The sequence below is a fragment of the Ambystoma mexicanum genome, chromosome 1p, assembly GCF_040938575.1.
Source record: "Ambystoma mexicanum isolate Mex_15411 chromosome 1p, UKY_AmexF1_1, whole genome shotgun sequence".
Lineage (NCBI taxonomy): Eukaryota > Metazoa > Chordata > Amphibia > Caudata > Ambystomatidae > Ambystoma > Ambystoma mexicanum.
In genome coordinates, this window is record NC_090921.1 from 1207681766 (window position 1) to 1207701456 (window position 19691).

Genomic DNA, 19691 nt, shown 5'->3' on the forward strand with positions numbered 1-19691 from the left:
CGAGCTCCGGAGGATACCTGTTTTTCTGGTGTGATCCCTGTCATTTTGTTTGCTAATAAAAGACAGTAACTTTGCCCCATGACTGAGTCTTCCATTGTGGCTGGGAGTCTTTGATGGACCTAAGTGTTTTCTTCTGATAATTGGGGTGACTGCTAGAAGACCCCGGCCACAGCTATACAAAGTGATAGCAGAGGACAGTTGCTTGGAATTTTCGACAACAAACTGCCTCGCTCTCCTGCATGCCCAAAGGGCTTTGTGGTGACCCGTGGAAATCGATCCATAAGATGTATGAAGAGAAGGTTGACAGGAGCTGCCTTTGGAGAAAAATTCCTGCCCGCTTCCTGTGGGAACCGGATGGCAGAGTGGCAGGTTGTGGGAGAGTCTGGTTCCCAAAGACCTCAGCAGATCACAGAGTTTAAGTATAGACTCAGCTATATGGCAAATGTGGGGAGGAAATGTCAATTTGGTGTTTGGTGTTTTCGGTTGAAGTTGTTATGTGATGTAAAAATACCAGTTTGTTAGGTGGTCAGTTTGGGCAGTCAGTTTAGAAAGTCAGCATAACTTGCAGATAAAAAAACCTTGATCAAAAAGAGAAACAAATTATAATGGTTTCCCTGTGGGTTATCCAATTGAGCTTAGTTCGTGGATGATTATTTAAGGTTATTAATGGTTATATTGGTTAGGGGAAGAAGAAACCTTATATCGCGGAAGGTGGTTTCCTGTTTTATTTTACCTTGTGGAGGTGCATTTCTATAAGGTGATTCTATTGAAAAAGGACCACAAGGTTTATCAGATTTCCCTATTAGGAGACAGGAAGGCAGCCGCATATATGTTACTTTATGTTTGTCATTGTGTTTGGGGCAGGTCATAAGCAGATTGAGTATCGAAACGTCTTCCTCTACCGTAGTGGTGATGTCACCAGTAAGGTTGTTTAATGGGACTTGAAGTGTACAGAACGCAGTTGAACGTCTGGGTACTTTGCCGATTGTTATTGAAAATCAGTGGTGTGCCATTTGGGCGGAGCTTGAGGAGCTTACGAGTGGAGTTATGCTTTGAGCCTTCAGGACAGGAAAGCCGCATGAAGGGCAGTGCGCGGAGCATGCCTGTGTTTTTGGTGGTGGTTTTTGGTGGTGAGACGGAGAGGCTAAAGAAAAGATTTATTATGTTGTATTGATACCATATTGATGCATCTAAATCCTGATTTGAAGTCAAGCAAGTATTGCTAAAGTGTTATATAAAGTGATGAAAATGAGGGATACACCTCTTAAGCAATTGTGCAAATCTCTCCCGCAGTATCAAGAAAGAATATGCAAGTATAGCATAGAATGGACTTGCGATACAGAGGGCAAGTTGGCAAGGTCATGGCCCAAAGACGATTGTTTTTCCAAATGTGGGCAGCAAGAAATGGTCACATATTGCAAGCAGCTTATAAGAGGAATAAACTGAGCAAGCGATTAGCCATATTAAAATTAAGGGAAATGTTTCAGGACGAGGAAGGGGAATTGGTTCAGCGGTATTAGGTGCTGAGCCAATGGGATTTAGGGGATGAACAGCCCTCGGCTCTGCCTCCCCCTCCTGCTCATCCTCAAACAGCAGACGTAGACACAGACAGGAGCAGAAAGCAAGGGATTTTACCCTATAAAGGAATTAAAAGCAGCAGTGGGATACACCAATACCACTTCTGCACCTCCAGTGTATAGTGGCGAAAGCGCACCTGATGGCGCAAAACAAGCGAGTAGAACAGCACGAAACAGCAGCAGCAAACGTAGGGAGTGCAGCGAGATGCAAGCAAAGCTAAAAGAGAATGATTTAGGGAAAACAAGACTTAGTGAAGGCCAAGAATTAGAGCCACCAAATGAATGGATGAACGGACAAATATTGCTCAAACTGGATGGGAAAACAGCAAGTGAGATAGAACATGAAGGGAAGGAATTGCTGAGTAGCAACGACGAAAAGGAAGACGCTAAATAATGGACAGAGATAATGTTTGTTTGTTTTATTATTTATAATGCGCATCATACCCTAGGGTAACAGGGCATAAAAGTTACAAGTATATGCAATGCTTAGTTACACAACAATGTATGCAGTTACATACAGGTCATAGTTACAATATACATATACGTAGGGTACTTATTTACAGACATGGTATGCAGGGGGAAAATGCAAGAAATTTCTAGAGAACATTATATACAGAATGACGTCAGGTGAAAGGAGACAATTACAGGGGGGATACTAGCATATAGGTGAAGAAATCATATTAAATGGTGGGTACCAAGGCGGTGGCTGATCAATTCTAACAGTATCCTAAGCAGGGGTTATTATTACTGGTTATTAGATTTCAGCAATATGATGATGTTGGATCTAAACTTGTGGTAAGGTTGGTCTATTCTCAGACTGGGATGCAAAGAATTCCATAGTTTTGCCGCTTTCACCGGAAAGCTGTTGCCTTCAATAGTGGCTCGTTTGAAGTCTGGTATGGAGAGTTGATCTCTGTAGGCTAGTCTCACTGGTCGTGTAGAGGTCTGTTTGTGGAATCTCTCTGCCAAGTAAATAGGTGCGGCGTTATTGAGAGATTTGTGGGTAAGCAACAGATTTTTTAGGAGGACTTTGTCGTAGGTTGGGAGCCAATTGTTCTGTCGACAAATCTCTGAGATGTGGTCTCTTCTGGAGATGCCCAAGGGTGCTCCAAGGGCATTATTTTGTAAGATTTGGATGGTGGCTTTAGTTGATCCTAGGTAGAGGGCATTGCAGTAGTCCAGGCGCGACAGGATGAGTGCTCTGGCCAGAGTGATACCGCTACTATCAGAGAGGAATGGCTTGCCGGTATGTATCAGTTTGCACGTGTAGGCCGTGAAAGATGCTAGGGAGTTGACCTGTTTAGTGATAAGAGGTTTGAGTCAAGGTAAAAGCCAAGTGTTTTTACCTCGCGTTCTACTTTAATGAAGTTACCATCGATTATAAATGAGGCGTAGTTGGAACCTGATTTTTTTAGGTTGGACGGGGTGCCCAGGATAATGAGTTCAGTTTTATCATCATTCACGCATAGACCATATATGGCCATCCATGCCTGGATGATAATATACTTTGTTCACCAAGGCCAAATCCTTTTCATAATCCCCTGAAAGCGGGATGAGGATTTGGGTATCATCTGCATAATTAGTGTAGGTGATACCGAGATGATCCAGATCATTGAAAAGGGTCTTAGTGAAAATATTGTAGAGTGTAGGCGAGACGCATGATCCCTGGGGATCATAATGGGGATAATGTAAAAAGTACAGGGAAGGGAAATGGAAGAGATGGAGGAAAGTGAAAGATTGCAAAAAGAAACAAAGCAAACAGAAGCATGAGAGAGAGAGGAAAGGGAAAGAGCTAAAAGACATAGCAAGGAGAAAAGCAGAAGAACGGGAAATGCAACTTCAAATAAAGAAGAAAAAAAGGAGGTTAGAAGTTGAGCGGCTCGTTAAAGACCGCTGATGCAGGGAAAGAGAGGAGCGCAGAAGCACTACAAACAGAGATGAGAGCAGAGAAAGATGCTCTTCGAGGGTGGTAGAAATTAAGATGGACTTGCCACATTTAGATGAAGAGGATGGGGAAGCTATACGAAGAAGGATAGAAGAACTCAATAGGAGAAGCAGCATGGTTGCCCCACGGACAGACAGGAGTACTGAACCCTTCATGAGGGGGAGCGCTATGTTACAGACAGAAAAAAGGGAACGCAGAAGGAAGACACAACATTAAGGAGATAGTACACTTTTCTAATGATAGACTCTTAACAAACTAAAGCTAAAATACTCATTCGACATACACACTTGCTCGGAGCGTATTATACTGGTGTCACTTTGAGGTGCTGTCCCCGCATGAACAATGCATGACAAATATGCTAATTTGCAATATCAATATCTAATATCACCCAATATCAATACCTGATATAATAATGTACTGTCCTTCTGTTTCCTCTTGTTCCTTCGCCGCAACAAATTTATTGATCTCTACAAACTGTGTATGTGAACCCCATGTTCTTTCATTCACAATTATTGATATTTCGCTATGTGTTATGCTGTTTTTCTTTACAAATCATTTATTTATGTTTCATTCTACTGTAATTTTATTATACTACTCTGGATTGTAACAATTTTTGTTTTGATATTGTAAGCCTTAAGAACGACGTTTATGTCGAAAAACGTGTCGGCTGACATAGTATAATAATAAACACTACATACATATGGACTTTTGATTGCTTTTCGTATAATATATATTTTTCTAACTCATTACTACAAATTTATATTAATGTAAGGAGGAGCGCGATTTGCGGGTCTTCACCCACCAAAATACATTACTTCACTGTGTATGAGTAGACATACACAGAATTTGACCACAGCAGCACAACTTAACTCCCAGTTTCTAGTTTTGGGATGTGCAGAGCGCACACATTGGGCTTTTGCCTACCTATTTCCTTTGAATTAAGGAGGCTTAACTTTGATGAAGACAGAGAAGGGGATGATGTATGGAGAAGAGCAGTGTGCACTAGGACCCCAACAGGCCCATAAAGCTGGGGGTTGCCCAATAGCACTTTAAGGTGAGTAGCAGCACCCATGAGATGGATGGGGATGCAGATTAATACTCTAGCATCAAATCAATAATGACAACTCAATGGTTTGGCAAAGGGAGTCTGTTTAATGACAAGTACAAAAAACGAGGAGTTCATGAATATCAGCAATCGCTCGATCTTCCTTCTCGCTTCAACAACTCCAATGAACTTCATAAAATACACACCTTTTATACTAAAAACTCATCATCACTGACGTGTAAAGCTTAAAATGGTGCATATAATTCTACTGTTTTGAAGAAGGTAACTTTAATATAGGTACTATATCTGTATATGGTAACGGAGTGAGGGGATTGGATAAACAGTGTCAAGAGGAGCATCTAAGCCCTTCCTTCAAAATGGCTACTGTAGACGTCACTAAAAGTACCACGCCTCATTGGTTCTACTACTATAGGTCCCTAGATTACTTGGTCCACTATGATTTGGTTGGCAACAACCCCACTCATACTTTTCCACTAGCTTAGCAGCGTGCAGAATAGCTGGCCAGGTGCAGGGAGCTCGTCTGCACCCCCAGCCTTCCTCCAATTATTGCTACAATCAATCATCACTTCAGTGATCATGTGTCAATTATTTCTTTGAGATTGGCCTCGAGACTGCTTCTCGGTCTGGAAAAGTTAAGATATCTGTGCATGGCATGCGGCCACGCGTAGGTGTGAAAGTTTAATTCCTTCTCGCTTGGCTGGTCACGTGATTCAGACACTGTGAAATCGTCTTATTCTTCATGCAGTTCGTGTATTTGATTTAATTTTGCCAACCATCTGCCTTCTGTGGCTTATCTTGACCTTTCAGAATAGGATAATCTGTTCTTCGCTTCATTAATTGTATCCACTGTTGGTCTATTTCAGCCGATACGACCTTGGCTTCTTGGCATGATGTGCATGCGTCTGGGTTTCTTTCTGTCTTTAGTTTTTGATTTGCTTGCTGAGGGGCTCTTCTCCTGAGACCTTTAGTAACCTTTGGTTGATTCTGCTCTTGTGCATAGTGGAAGTATACTTATATGAAGTGCTCCTTTTGAGGTAGATATGTATAGGTGGCGCTTGCCGTAATCTATTTTACTACTAAGCATGAGCAAGCTTCACGATTCGTTGCTTCTTGCGGTTCCATGCATATGTACACGTGTAAACTAACTGAATATCTTCATCATGCTCATGGCATAAGCATTTTGACATTGTTATTTCACTTTTAGGATCATGATGTCCCTTGTCCAAGGTGTTTCGTCTCTTTTCGTCATTCGCAGGTCATCATATCTTCTATGTGTGAGTCAGTCCGGGTTCTTGTGACGTCACCATTCATTTTCCTTCAGTATCTTTTTAGCTTCTTCAGGGACTGTGCTCTGACACTCTTCATTTTGTTTCATCTGTCGATATGGCTTTCTCAATGGGTACCTTACTGTCCAGTTTTTCTTAGGGCTTGGTACTTCAACAGGTGCTGTTCTTTTGATAGGTACTGGACAGAGCCCCACTGCGGCTCTCTGCTGGTTTATTTGCTCATCCTACATCACATATTTCGGAGTGAATGTTCCTGGTACTTCAAAATGGACGGTTGGAGTGCTGGTCATGCTTGGGACCTCCTCTACAGCAGGATATCCTGTAGTGACTGCACAAAACATGTCACATGATGGTGAGTTGTTAAATAACTGCCGAGTTGCCGTATGGCCAGCTCTAAGGGTGCAATACCCATTCACATCGGATGTAAGCCCAATCATGACAGTCAAAATGCATAAGGACGAAGACCCACTTCAATATATTCAAGAAATTCAAGAGAAATGGTGTCTCAAGACGAGAGAGCCCTGGGATAAAACAGTGGGTTTAGTTTACTGCATATTATGTCAGGGGTTACCTGAACAAGTACAAAAGTATCTTAAGAAACTACTGGGAATGGAGGCTAAGCCGTCGTCAAAATCCAGCTAACCATAGTGCACTAGAGAATGTGAGAAAAAAGTGTCAGGAGAAGAAATAGAAGAAGGTAATGAAGCAGCTGCTTCTAGCTCTCTAAAAGATCATGAAAACATCCCTGAACAGAAAGTATTGCTAGGAAAAATGGGGCAATACCTGGTCCAGATTTAGGGTGATCTTACCGACACTGTAGTCTGCCAGAATGTGCAGGATTTGAATTTCTTTACCTATACCTTATACACCACTGAAAATACGTGAACACATGTTAACATTATTTTCCTTTAAACGGGAACTAGACCAGCTATATCAATTAAAATTAATTAGAGAGACAGGTCACACACTTGCTGCATCCTATGTCCAGAAAAGAATTTTGCAGGTACGCATTAGGAATAGTGAAGAAATGCACGTCATCACAAGAGACACTCTCAGATGGATTTCAGATGCCTCTATCTCCCCTATGGAGATCCAAACAATATTCCCCATCCATTCAAAGGAAGGTGTTGCAAGTTATGGCTGAATATTTGCAAGACGAATGTCTTAAGAAGAAATCGTGTTGTCCAGCGGATATTATGAAAATATACAAACACTTGTTTGTTGATGACACCCCTCCAAACTCACTCGACATAGCCTTGCTCTTAAATAAATAATAGGTTATAGAATTCCTCTGTGCAATTACAAATGAGGGAAGTGCGCCCTACCCTTCTACCACAGAAAGAGTAACCATGCGAGGGCGATGGACCTGCAAGGATTATCGCTGCGCATTCTATCTCTCAATTTGTACATGTCCCCTTCTCAAGATAGGAAGTTAACACTCTTAAACAATCCATCCCTGACATCAGAAATAATCCTACAGGGTTCTATAAAGACATTGAGTCCTTTTTAAACTCCTCAGTTTTCACTTTAGGGGACATAGAAGTGTTATTCCCTGTCATATTACCGTCAGATTTATGGAAACAGGTCACAATCATAGACGATGCAACTGCATTTGGCTATACATGGGCTGCCCTTTTGCAGGCAGAAAGGACAAGGAAGGCAGGAGAGAAACCTCCACAATGCATACAGACATTACCTAAACAAATTGTGAAAAAACTTCAGTCCTTGGTGCCAGAGAAAAGGATTATTTGGGATAAGTTGACCGCCTGCATGCAAGGGGAGACAGAGGGGGCCACAGAATACTTTAATAGGTTCGAGCAAGTGTTCTCAGATTTAGGTGGCCAGGATTTTAGTACTGAACCAGGGAAAAGATTGTTGATAAATGTGTGTGTGGACTATTGCCTGACATTCAGTCTCAAAGCACTGCCTCTGAAAAAGCCTGGCAGACTAAATCACAATCCGAAATCCTACATATGGCCCAGTATTATGAGAATAGCCTGAACAGTGAGATGTAGAAGATTGAAATGAAAAAGGTTTATTTAAAAACTAGGGTGCTCTTGCAGCAAATTGCAAGGGGACCAAGGGGAGGGAATGCCCAGCCTAGAAGTCAGTTAACCCCACACATGGGAAATGTGAATGTGAACCAGTGTGCCTATTGTAAACACGAAGCCCATTGGCACAGTGTCCAATCCTCCAGCAGAAAGCAAATGGGATGTCCGGTAGAAGGTCGAGAGCACGTAGAAATTGCATGCAGGGGCCAAACAGAAGTCAGTTCTCCCAGAACCAGCAATACGACAGTAATGCAGGGCATCAAGATTGACAACATAATACTAGGGGCGCAAACATTTTCGACAACACTACCCACACTTATTTTTCTGAAGATTATGCATCCAACAATATTTTATTTCACTAGGACAGCCCGAAGCTGGAGCTGGAACCCACCCCTATCGCCGTAGACCAGAAAGGACCCTACATAAAAATGAAAGTTGGGGATAGGGCACACATTTTTCTAGTGGACAGAGGAGCTCAAAAATGCTCTATTTACCGCACAAGGGTACCTGACATCCCCCTGCCAGGGCAACAAAATGTATTAGCAGGGTTCTCTGGCACTCTGTTGGTAAGCCCGGTCTCCTAACCTGTGCCAATTTCTCTAGGGCCTTTCACTGACTCGTGTCCCTTTTTGTTAACAACCAAATGCAGTGAAAATCTGCGGGGACTGAACTTATCGAAAGAATTACACGCAGTAATTTACTGCTCTCCGGCCAGAGTTTACTTGATCATTTCTCCCCAGTAGAATCCCACTCTCAATTCATGGTTTTGCCCTTACCCAGTGAGCTGCACCTAGTATCTACACATCTGTGGGCACTTAATGACAATGTTGTTGGAATTTTAGATGTTGAACCAGTGCGTATAGTTTTAACAACCGGTGTCACTTTGCCTCACATTTCCCAATATAAGGTTTCAGTTGATGGGGAGCAAGCACTCAAAAGTATTGTCTCTGACCTCGTACATCAAGGTGTGATAGAAGAGATTTCTGGTAGCACATGCAATAGCCCGAAACTAGTGGTTTACAAGAAAGGTGACAATGCATTTCCTTACTGTTTTGTTATTGATTTGAGAGCTATTAATAAGGTTGTTTTGCCCCAGTTTCCCATTGTTCCTGACATCACTAACATTCTAACCGTGATCCCCATGCAGGCTACACATTTTTCAGTGATTGGCTTAAAAAATGAATTTTTTAGCATACCCACACAACCGGACAGCAGATATTTGTTTGCCTTTACCCTTGGGGGACGTTCCTTCATTTTTCCCAGAATACCACATGTACACAGAAAGCCCTAGCATTTACAGTAGGGCCATCAAGGCACAATTAGATACGCTTGAATTACCTTTCTCTTGCACGCTAATACAATACATAGATGACCAACTTGCACACCAGAGAATAACTGACGATATTGGGAAAGGGAATGCATTTGCAGACAAAATAGCTAAGCAAACTGCCACAGATCCACAATCAGGAATGCATGTATTAGGACCTGCCAGGTGGGTCGTTAAGAGTGGGATGAAGGAAGAGGGCATTAGCAGTGTGAAATAAATTCAGGCTGAGGCCACAGCAGAGGAAAATGAACAATGGAGTTCTGGACCAGCAAGGTTGGATGATGAAGGATGTTGGGTTGATTATGACAAACAAAGATGGATGTTGCCCAACGCTTATGTACCAGCTGTAGTTACTATGGCACATGGGCTGGCTCACATTAGTGCAAAAGGCATTCGTAAACATTTAGACCCAGTATGGAGAAATAACAACATCCCCAAAATTGCGGAACGACTAGTTCAGAACTGTATGATCTGTCTGCAGCATAACATTGAGAAGGGAACACCAGCACCTAATGGTAGTTTTGGACCACCTTCCATGCTATTCAAAGTTATACATTTTGATTTAATTGAAATGGAGCAATGCCAACATTACAAATATGTGTTAGTAGTAATATGTGCATTGAGCAAATGGGTTGAGGCCTTACCCCTCAAGGATAATACTGCTATGTCAACCGCAAAAGACTTGATCAAAGAGTACTTCCCTAGGTTTGGGTTACCTAGAGTAATACGGTCCGACAACTGACCTCATTTTATTGCCACCATAATACAACAGTGTGATGAGTTACAGATCAAAAGAAATTACATTCATCCAGACATCCTCAGAGGGCCGGTCTGGTGGAATGTCACAATGGAATACTTTAGAACAAGCTAGCGAAGGTGTGTGCCCACAGTAGACTGAAATGGCCTATGCCCTACCTCTAGCTCTATTGTCCATGACAACCACAGCTCAAGTAAAAAAATGGCCTTTCTCCCTATGAGATAGTGATGGGGAGATCTGCTAATGTATGGAATGCACCCAGACCTAAGAAACTGTCTGACATTGAATATCCATTATTGGTTGATTATTTTGACCAGTTGGCTCAAAATGTGCATTTGATTCACCAACAGGTTCGTGCAGCACTGCCCGATAAATACATGGGCCCTGGTCACCGCATTTGACTGGGATATTATGTACTCATAAAGAACTTCGAGCGAAAATCCAGTCTTGGAGCTCGCTGGAAAGGCCCGTATCTGGTGATACGGGCCACTCAGACGGCTGTTCGAGTGGACTGGAAGAAGCACTGGATCCATGCAACACACCTAAAAGGAGTGCCCTTGCCTTTGTCCTATGAGAAATGGGTAAAAGAGGGGCTAGGAGATTCTGAACACGGGCACGTCCCCAAGTATGTGTCTTTCAGTGACGGCAAATACACTGATTCTGAGTTTGAGTAGCCAGATTGTTCACCTCCTCCCACAGATGCTGACACCCTGTTCACTGATCACTCTGTGCCCGGAGTGTCCAAATATAACCTTCGAACACGGAAATAGCTGGGGAATGACATTTTGTAAGTAGGAAAGTGTGGTAAAATACTGCACCCACAAGAAACCAACTATATTCCCTCCATACCCCCAAAAACGCCTGGAGGTAGAGGGGGCAGGGAAAGGAAGACTACAAGCAAGATTGTCCATGTGGCTGGTGCCATACGCGGAGTAACTTATAGAGCCTGTTTCAGTGAGGCCACCGTTGTTTCGGGACCGGCTGATTCCGAGTTCTGCATGCGTGAGTTGTCACTCACGCCAGGTGTGACCTGGCGGGAGCAACGCCCCCTGTCTGCAGGCGGAAATGGAAACACCGGCCCCGTCATGGATGGAACCAGTGTTTCCATTGTCCCCGTCCCAATGGAATCCTATGGGACTCCATGGGAATGGGAATTTACAGAACTCCACCTCCGGAATTACCAGGTCCCCGGTTGTAATGCCCCAGTGATTTTGGAAACCATGGAGGTGGAATGGTATTTCGGGTCCGGCGGCAGCCTGCCAGTTTTTCTGTCACAGCTATTGCTGGTCTCGGAATGAGGCCCTCTGCCTCTGTTTGGGGCATGTAGGAGTGAGGACATGGCAAGTATTGCCAATGGAGAGACCAGGTCTAAATGATTATGGTTGACTAAGGACAAATGTGTAATTGTAACTCATCTCACTATTGCCCATGGTCAACTCGACTACCTTGTCTCCCTTTCATGTGCATTCCCATACCCCTCATCCCCTTGATCTTGAACACAGAGAGGGGTATCTCAATAACATCCTCATAAGAATAATGATTGATACTCATTCGATCCTGAACTGGACACATTTTTGGGTATGTTCTCACCTCCCACAACACAGTGAGAAAGGTTTAAATTGGTACGTATATACTCTCCTATTATCAACTGCTTGCTATGCTTCCTTTAGGTCTCTGTTTTTGGGTAGATGGAATGATAGCACCACTGGTAACTTTGATGGGACACATGTCAATGTGTTTGATCAACAGGTGTACTGCCTCTGGGATGCTCTGTCTTTGCTAACAAAAGCACTACCAACACCGCCTCTACCAAAAACACATTTAGGAATTCTAGGCCATACCAATAAATGATATCATTTAGAATGTCACCGGTAGGAAATAGGGAAGCAACTCCCCCAGCATACACCATCAACAATAATCCTGACATGGTACCATTTTGTTTAAGAAAAGAAGACTCTCAGTAATTGGTTACATATGACAACTGTATGCACACTGCAGTTTTGGTGAATGAGACAAGCCCCTTGTACATTGGGGGATCCATTTACTTTGTCTGTGGGAAACAAGCATATCCATTGTTACCCAAATATTGGAGGGGAACGTGTTACTTAGGAAAACTGTTGCCAGGTGTTTACTTGACATCAACTGCAGAAATATTACAACATCGCCCTATGAGGGATATCGATGACAACACGCCTGGCCAAATATTAGGGGATGTGGCCAACGCAATAGTTCCCTTCTGGGGCCCAGCGGTAAACTCCCAAGATATTAGAAGGTTGGCCCGAGTATTAAGAAAAAAAATTAAAGGGACCACTGATATATTATTCAATATGAAGTTAGAACAGAGAGCTATTACAGTGGTTGCACTTCAAAATAGAATGGTGCTCAACACCATGCTTGCTGAGAGAGGAGGAGTTTGCAAAATGGCCGGGTCAGCTTGCTGCGTATACATAAATGACTCCTCCCCTACTGTGTTTCAGGCTATCAAAAGGTTACACACAGTGGGATCCAAAATCACATTGATGAGGGTAGTTGGAACATTGGGACCTGGGCTTGGAATCTGTTTACAGCTTGGGGAATTGGTCAATAATCATCAACAATTCATCTATGATATCGATATGCTGGGATGATCGTCAAGCACCAATCTGTCCATTTGCGATAGGAGTAATAAGGAGTAATATGACTGCCTTTATGGTCGGAAAACGTGCAGATGGAAAAGTGTTGCATTTCAAAGTCAAACAACTCCTTTCTTCTCACTAACAGAACACCATGTGCATCGATAAAACATCAGTGTTGGAACAAAAGCGCATAAGATTTAACCACAGGGAACTTTGACTACAGAATGCAAATACAGGGAATAATCGATTGATCAATGTAATCGGCGATATTTGATGAAAGTTGACGCTTATTGAAAAAATGCAAATCATGCAATGTTTACTTCTATTGGCAAAAGTTATCAATGTTTTGGTGGACGGAATTGTCTATTTTGAGCGTTATGTTAAAAATATAAGTACTCGACTATTGCTGTTTTCTTCAAAATATACGTAATTTTCTCCTTTTAAGGAAAGGAAACAAAACAATCACACTGTGTGTGGAAGTCTGTGTTTATCTTCCTGGTTCTGCGTTAAGTAATGGTATGACGTGGGTGATGACAGGGTATGTTTGGCTACGCTGTCCACGAAGGTCATGAGAATAGGTGGAGCATATTGTTTTGACAGGTTATGTCAGATTTAGGGGCGGGTGAACCAAATTACTGCCGCGAGGACACTTGAACTCAGGGTGATGGATCAACGGATAAGTTTACCATAAGATGACTGTGCCCGACTCATCAGTTTTGCATGTGTAAACGTGAGAAAAACTAAGGTAAAATGCATTTGAAACATTTTTACGATCGATCAAAGTATGCTCAAAAATACATGCCTGATATACTGGGCCAAAAGATATTCTGAGCAAACTTCCCCTGTAAGGTGAAAATGGGACCTTCTCTGTACAGGCACAATACCAGCATCCCAGCCCCCAAAACTCCCATAAGGAGAGTTGGAACTTGAACAGAAGAAAAACCTCTTCCAGGAGGAGACCACAGAGACAGGTCTGAGGTGGCAAGTTTAGAGTATTGGTTCACAAAAAAGGAATGGATTTTGTCTATTATTAGCCTTCCTTTCCCGACAACACCCTTCTCCTCCGCTTCCCCTGTGTCTTATTGTAAGCAGTGATGTTATGGGTTGGTGAACACCACACTACAATGGGATGACATGCCTCCAAGCATGATATTCATTTTTATAGTGCCAACTTTTGAAGTAATGTGTCCTTTGAATTGGATTTGCAGAACTGCCTTTTGGAGCTTCTGGAATACACCTGCTTCAACATCATCGTCTGTTAACTCATTATGCAACACGTGGTCAACAGTTCTGCCTTGGAAGTGTGTTTCCTTTCCTCAAGCATCAGCGCGTTTTAAGGCTATCAAATGTCAGGTAGAATTAGGCAGTGCAAGAAACAACAATTTCTATTTATTGAGTTCAAGCTGCTTTAATTTTATTTTCCAGACTGCAAGTAGATGGCACTGTATTTCTTCCGCTTAGTAGTATGGCTATAGGCACTCTCACTGGGGCCTTCAAAGGGATTAAAGGACAAGGCTCTATTAACTTGGCTTAACAGGCTTGGTTGTAATATTCATTGACAAAACCACTTCATGTTTTTTTATAAGCACATGGAGATCGTTATTGACCTCCACCTTGCCAATCATGGTGTTTAGAGCGCAATCAATAACTAATTGTATTGAATGCATTCTAAAAATCCTGGATCTCATTTAGAAAATGATAGCACAGCGCAAAGTGACTTTGGACTGTAAAAGTACACTTTGCGCCACGCTAAAAAACAATTTCTGATTCAGAGATTGTACTTTGCGCTGGCGTCTCCCACTAAGCGTCCTGCGTGAGAGCTTTGCACGGGAGGTGTGGCACGGGCCAGCGCAAAGAATAGAAAGGGGGTGGAACATGCAAAATTAAACCCTATTCCGAGAAGCTATTGCACAATAATTTACACTCCAAACAAGAACGATCATCCTGCGATCTTACCGGCACAAGTTACCCATCGTAAAGCACAATGAAAGCTCACCTATAAAAGCACAATGCAACCCCAATGAACATACAAGTGCCAGAATTCAGATATTGCATTGTTAGCACTGATATTACCACATGGAAGGAGGAGCATGAGGAGGAGGGCCAGAATATTCCATCCACAAACAACATTATTTGGGATGCCAGATGAAGAGGTGCATGAAAGATCCTGCGTCCCTCCCCATGTCTCCCCATGTCATCCCCATGTCATACCTTGTCAGAGAGTGGAAGAATGATCTGTTATCATCCACCATGTGCTCAGAGTCAATGCCAGCCCTTGGCAAAGTGCTGTAAGCCCTACACTTCCTGGCCACAGGATAATTCCAGCATACCACAGCCATTGTGGGTGGTATATCAAAGCCCACACAATCAAGGTGCCTCCACCAGGTCTTGCACTGCATCCCAGAACATGTGCATAGGCATCTTCACATGCCACACACGGCAGTCAAGGCAGAGAGTGCACCAGGAATTCTATGCATTTGCACAATTTCCCCGGGTCCTGGGAGCAATTGACAGCACCCATGTAGCGGTGAAACACCCTCACCCCCGAGACAAAGCACATTCATCACAATAGGAAACATTGGCTTTCCATCAATGTGCAGGTGATCTTTAATGCCAATGGACACATCATGTATTTCTATGCCAATTAACTAGGATACACACATGACAGCTACATCTTCAGGCATTCCCCCATATGCCAGCCCCTGGCATGGGGAACCTAAGGAAACACCTAGCTTGCGGGTGAGTACCAACTTTCATGCACACACCAGCAGTCATTAAGGTACAGGAACACAGGAAATGTCAATATATGCAAATCATAACCATTTTGTTCAGTGCAGGGGACAGTGGCTACCTGCTCTCAACATTCCTGTTGACACCGATCATGGATCCAGTCATCCCAGGTGAGGCGTGCTACACAGTAGTGCACATAGCCACTAGGAACATAGTGAAGCACACATTTGGAGTGATCAAGTCATGCTTCTGATCCCTTGGCCACTTTGGTGGCATATTGATAAATGCACCGCCTGTGGTATGCAAAATCATTGTGGCATGTTGTGTCCTACATTATATTGGCACACGTCGTGCAGGAGGGCCACCCCAATCATCCACAGGCACCACACATTTCCTTATTAGGCCAAAGGGCACATGGGCAGGACACACACAACCAGGTAGTAGAAACCTACTTCACATGAATAGCAGCCCCTCTGGAATACTCACACTAAAGCCACAACCCTGATGGTGTTCAATGATATAATCGGGCCAACACAGCTTGCCCATAACAACACCCTGAGAATGCGTGACTGCGATAGGCAAACAGTGTGTGCCCCATAACATAAAAAGTACAATGCTGTCCCATCAACATGTAAAGGTGCTTCCCCAAATAATCCAAGGAAAAAATACAAAGAACTCAAAATTGACGTTGTTGGGAATAGGACAGCCCTCACCCCCCCTCCCCCAGGTACTTTAAAGTGAGGCGAGATGCATTCGAGGCACTGTGATGAGCCAGGGGGGCAGAGGAATAGTGAGAGGGACACCTTCCTGTTCAACAGGACCCCAAGTTAATATAAGCAATTATAGTTTAAATACTTGGTGTGGCCCAAGCCGTGAGCAACATTGCTATTTTGTATTGCAAGGTGCTGGGAGGGATGAATTATAGTTCAAAACAAGCGTGGAGACCTTGGAGCCAGGTGATGTGGAGGAAGTGAGTGAAATGCGTGTGTGAGAGTGCCCCAGAACCTCCTGTTTGTTCATCTTAAGGCCTGCCAAGTGCACAGTATGAGTGATGAAACAAGCCGTATAGTAAGCGTATAATTAATTTGTTTTCTGACCTTGGAAGTGAGAAAAAGATGAGCTCCCGCAGCACCCACGAGATGGAAGACAGACGGACTGGGCTGGGACTAATACACTGCCATCCCTTATGGATAAAGGTAGTACATTTGTAGGGTCCATCCAATGAGCCACGCGGGTTTTCACTGTATGTATTGCATCATCTATGACAATGATTCCTTTTTAAGATTCTGCGTGTACTACTTTTCGGCAGAATGTTATTAGCAGCAGAGTTCTTTGCTGTTGCTCTCATCTGCCTGTGATATTAAAACTTGTTATCCTTACAAGATTGACTTGGGCCTTTCTTCCCTAGCTGGTTGTATTCTCTCTGCTGTGAGAGTTCAGGGGCATGCCTTTAACTGGTGACCCTGGCGTGATCCCACTGCCCCCCAGAGATAACCAGTAGGGGACAGGTGCATGGGGAGGTGTGAAAGGTGTGAGCACGTGGAGAGCGAGGTCATTGATGTGGTCAGGGTTGTTTGTTGTTAAAATGTGTACTATGAATAGAGTGTTTAGGTAAGCCGTTATAAGGTAAGGCAGGGATACCCTCTTCGGAAGGGGAGGGAAGGTGGTACCACAAGGCAGTATAATATTTAAAGGAGGTATATGGAAATAAGTGGTCTTGTATAAGTAGTAGGCCTGGAAAAAGTAGTGCTTGTTAGTTTAGCGCGTTGTTTTAATTTATGGTGGTTGTGTTTTCTGGGTGAAAAACAGGCCCTAGAAGGGGCAGTAATTGTGTGAGTCACGGTGTGGTGTGGTGTTGTATGATTTTGTGGAGAGATGTGTGTGCATATGGAAGGGTGAGAGAGAAGGATGGGGGTTGATTTTCTTGTTTTTGTAGTTACAAGGGAGCAGCAGCATGCGTTTTGCATTAGACAGGCTTTGCAGGGTCAGTAGGAGATAGACGTCAATAGCATGGGGGTAGGAAAACCAATAGAGCACATTTACAAGGCCCTGTCACTGTATCATGACAGCGTGGAGAAATATCATAAACAGTAGATCGCAGAGACAGGACGCGGGGGGATGCCTTGCTGAGGGCAGGACTCCCACAACAAGAGTATTTTGGAACACATGTCCACATTTCTAGTAGCAATATATAAGGGGAAGTAGTTGCAGAAGAGAAAAGAAATTCTCTGACTTTGCGCATGTTCGAAGATGCAGAAGATCAAAGGAATGGAGTCAAGGTGCATAGAAAGAAAGATGGGGAGTGTAGGAAGGGAGAAGGAGAAGGCTGGGCATCAGTGGAGGGTAGGGGGTTATATCCCTTGACAACATATCCCACAGAACGGCATACTAATCCAAACTATGTATGCGCTGCAATGGGGACCCCTTCTGATATGGTAGGATCTCCCACAGTGCTAGCAAAACTACAGGCTACCGCTCACCCACCTCCATATACCCACCCACCTGAAGTACCAGCATCGGTGGGTTACAGGTCTAGTGAGTTTGAGGATACGTTTACAGGATTATTAATAGAACTGAGAAGGATGCAGACATCCCCGGGAACAGCAAGGGATATAGGTGCATCGAGAGAAGTGTCGGGAGAATGGAAGTCGGGGGAAGTGCTGCTTAAAATGGATACTGAAGGTATAAGACATGTAGGTGTTGAGAAAGAAAGAAGCCTTGGTGGGTGGATCATCCTCGGAGAGGAGAATACGTTGTTGGGAGAGAACGAGGAGGAAGGGGCTGTTGATATGTTTACGGTAGATCAGAGTGAAGGAGAAGGGAGGGGTGAAGAGGCAGCAGAAAATATCCCCCCAAGTAGAAGGCCTATGGACAGGGGGGCAGGTTGAGGATCAGGGCCAGCCAGATGGAATGTGTGAAGAGAAGAGGAGTTGTGAAGAAAGGTGTGGGAAGTAGGGCAAACATGCAAATGCCCCTCATACATAAGGGTGCAGGGAGGGCACAATATGTGCCCTGGCCCCAAATGGATAAGAATTATTTAATCAAGGCACTCCCACAGCTCACAGCAGGGGCGAGAAAGTGGATATACAAATTTGAGAAGCAAACAATGGGGGTGCCCCGGGGAATAGGGGAATTTAAGAGCCTGCTGGTTGCCGTAATTGGGGACCAGGCTGGGGACATGTGGGTTAAGGCCGGATTCCTGGGAGTAACCCTGGGGAATGATGCACTTGATGGAGCACCATTTAATGGCATTAGGGCAAAGGTATGGGACGCAATATGGAGTGCCTTCCCAGATACCCCCGATTTACAGTCTTTAATGCAGTATACCATGGGTGATGATGAGGACCCAGCTAGATTTATTCTTAAAATGCAAGAGAAGTGGAGAGCTGAGACGGGTGGGCCATGGGATCAATTAATACCATTCTTCTATTTTATTGTAAAGAGGGGATTGTCAAAGGAAGCGCAGACAGTGTGGGATACGATTGTGGGTATTGAGGCAAAGGGATGGCCGGAATACAGAGTATACTAGTGCATCATTATAAAAGGATTAAGGAGCGTGAAAGGGAAATGGCCCAAAGGCGTCAGGGGGATGAAGCGAAATTGGTGGAGAAGAAAGGTAGCTGTCCAGGTGCCTGTGTCGACGTCAGTACAGATGCAAGGAACAGAGAGTACCCAGCAAGTGGTGAGTGCCACTATTGCAGGACTATTGGCTGAAGGAGGACAAGGGCAGTGGGTTGGGGGCAACAGTACCCCAGCCCACAGTAGCAGCAAGGGGGGCTCCAGCAAGGAAAAGGGGGATTTCGAGGAGCAAGGGGAGGACGGTTTGGATCCAGGGGATATGGGTTCGGACTGTCTCAATGTTGGAATTGTTTAAGGTGGGGGCATTTCACAAGTGAATGCAGGAGCAGGACTGCAGTGGGGTATAATTATGGGCCACATCAATAGGGCCAAGGGCCTCAAGAACCTCAATGATTAGGGTATCCGCTACAGGGTCAAGGATACCCGAGCAAAGGGTTCTCCCAGGGGCAACACCAAATATGTAACCAGAAGCCTCAAGCATCTGACATGCAAGTGCAGCATCTGCCACAGCAGCAACAGGGTGGTGCTGCCCTGGTAAACAGGGTACCAAATGGGGCTGCCGCTCCGTTTGAGGGAGCAGCAGTAGTAGGAGATAGCCCCTTCTCATTCCCCGGAATGAACATGTATCCTGATTAGGACAGACCATAGAGAGCAGTCGTGTGTCTGGTCTTGTTGACGACTACACACCCTGAAGAGGAACCTTTGGTAGGGGCGGAGATAGGAAATAAGCAGTTCATATTCATGGTGGTCTCTGGTGC

General features: G+C 44.1%; 1 protein-coding gene across 1 annotated transcript in view; it reads right to left on the reverse strand.

The window, feature by feature from the left end:
- Positions 1–19691, reverse strand: part of LOC138451817 (putative methyltransferase DDB_G0268948) — a 1096236-nt gene that overhangs the window by 517124 nt on the left and 559421 nt on the right. The gene's annotated exons all lie outside the window — the stretch shown is intronic.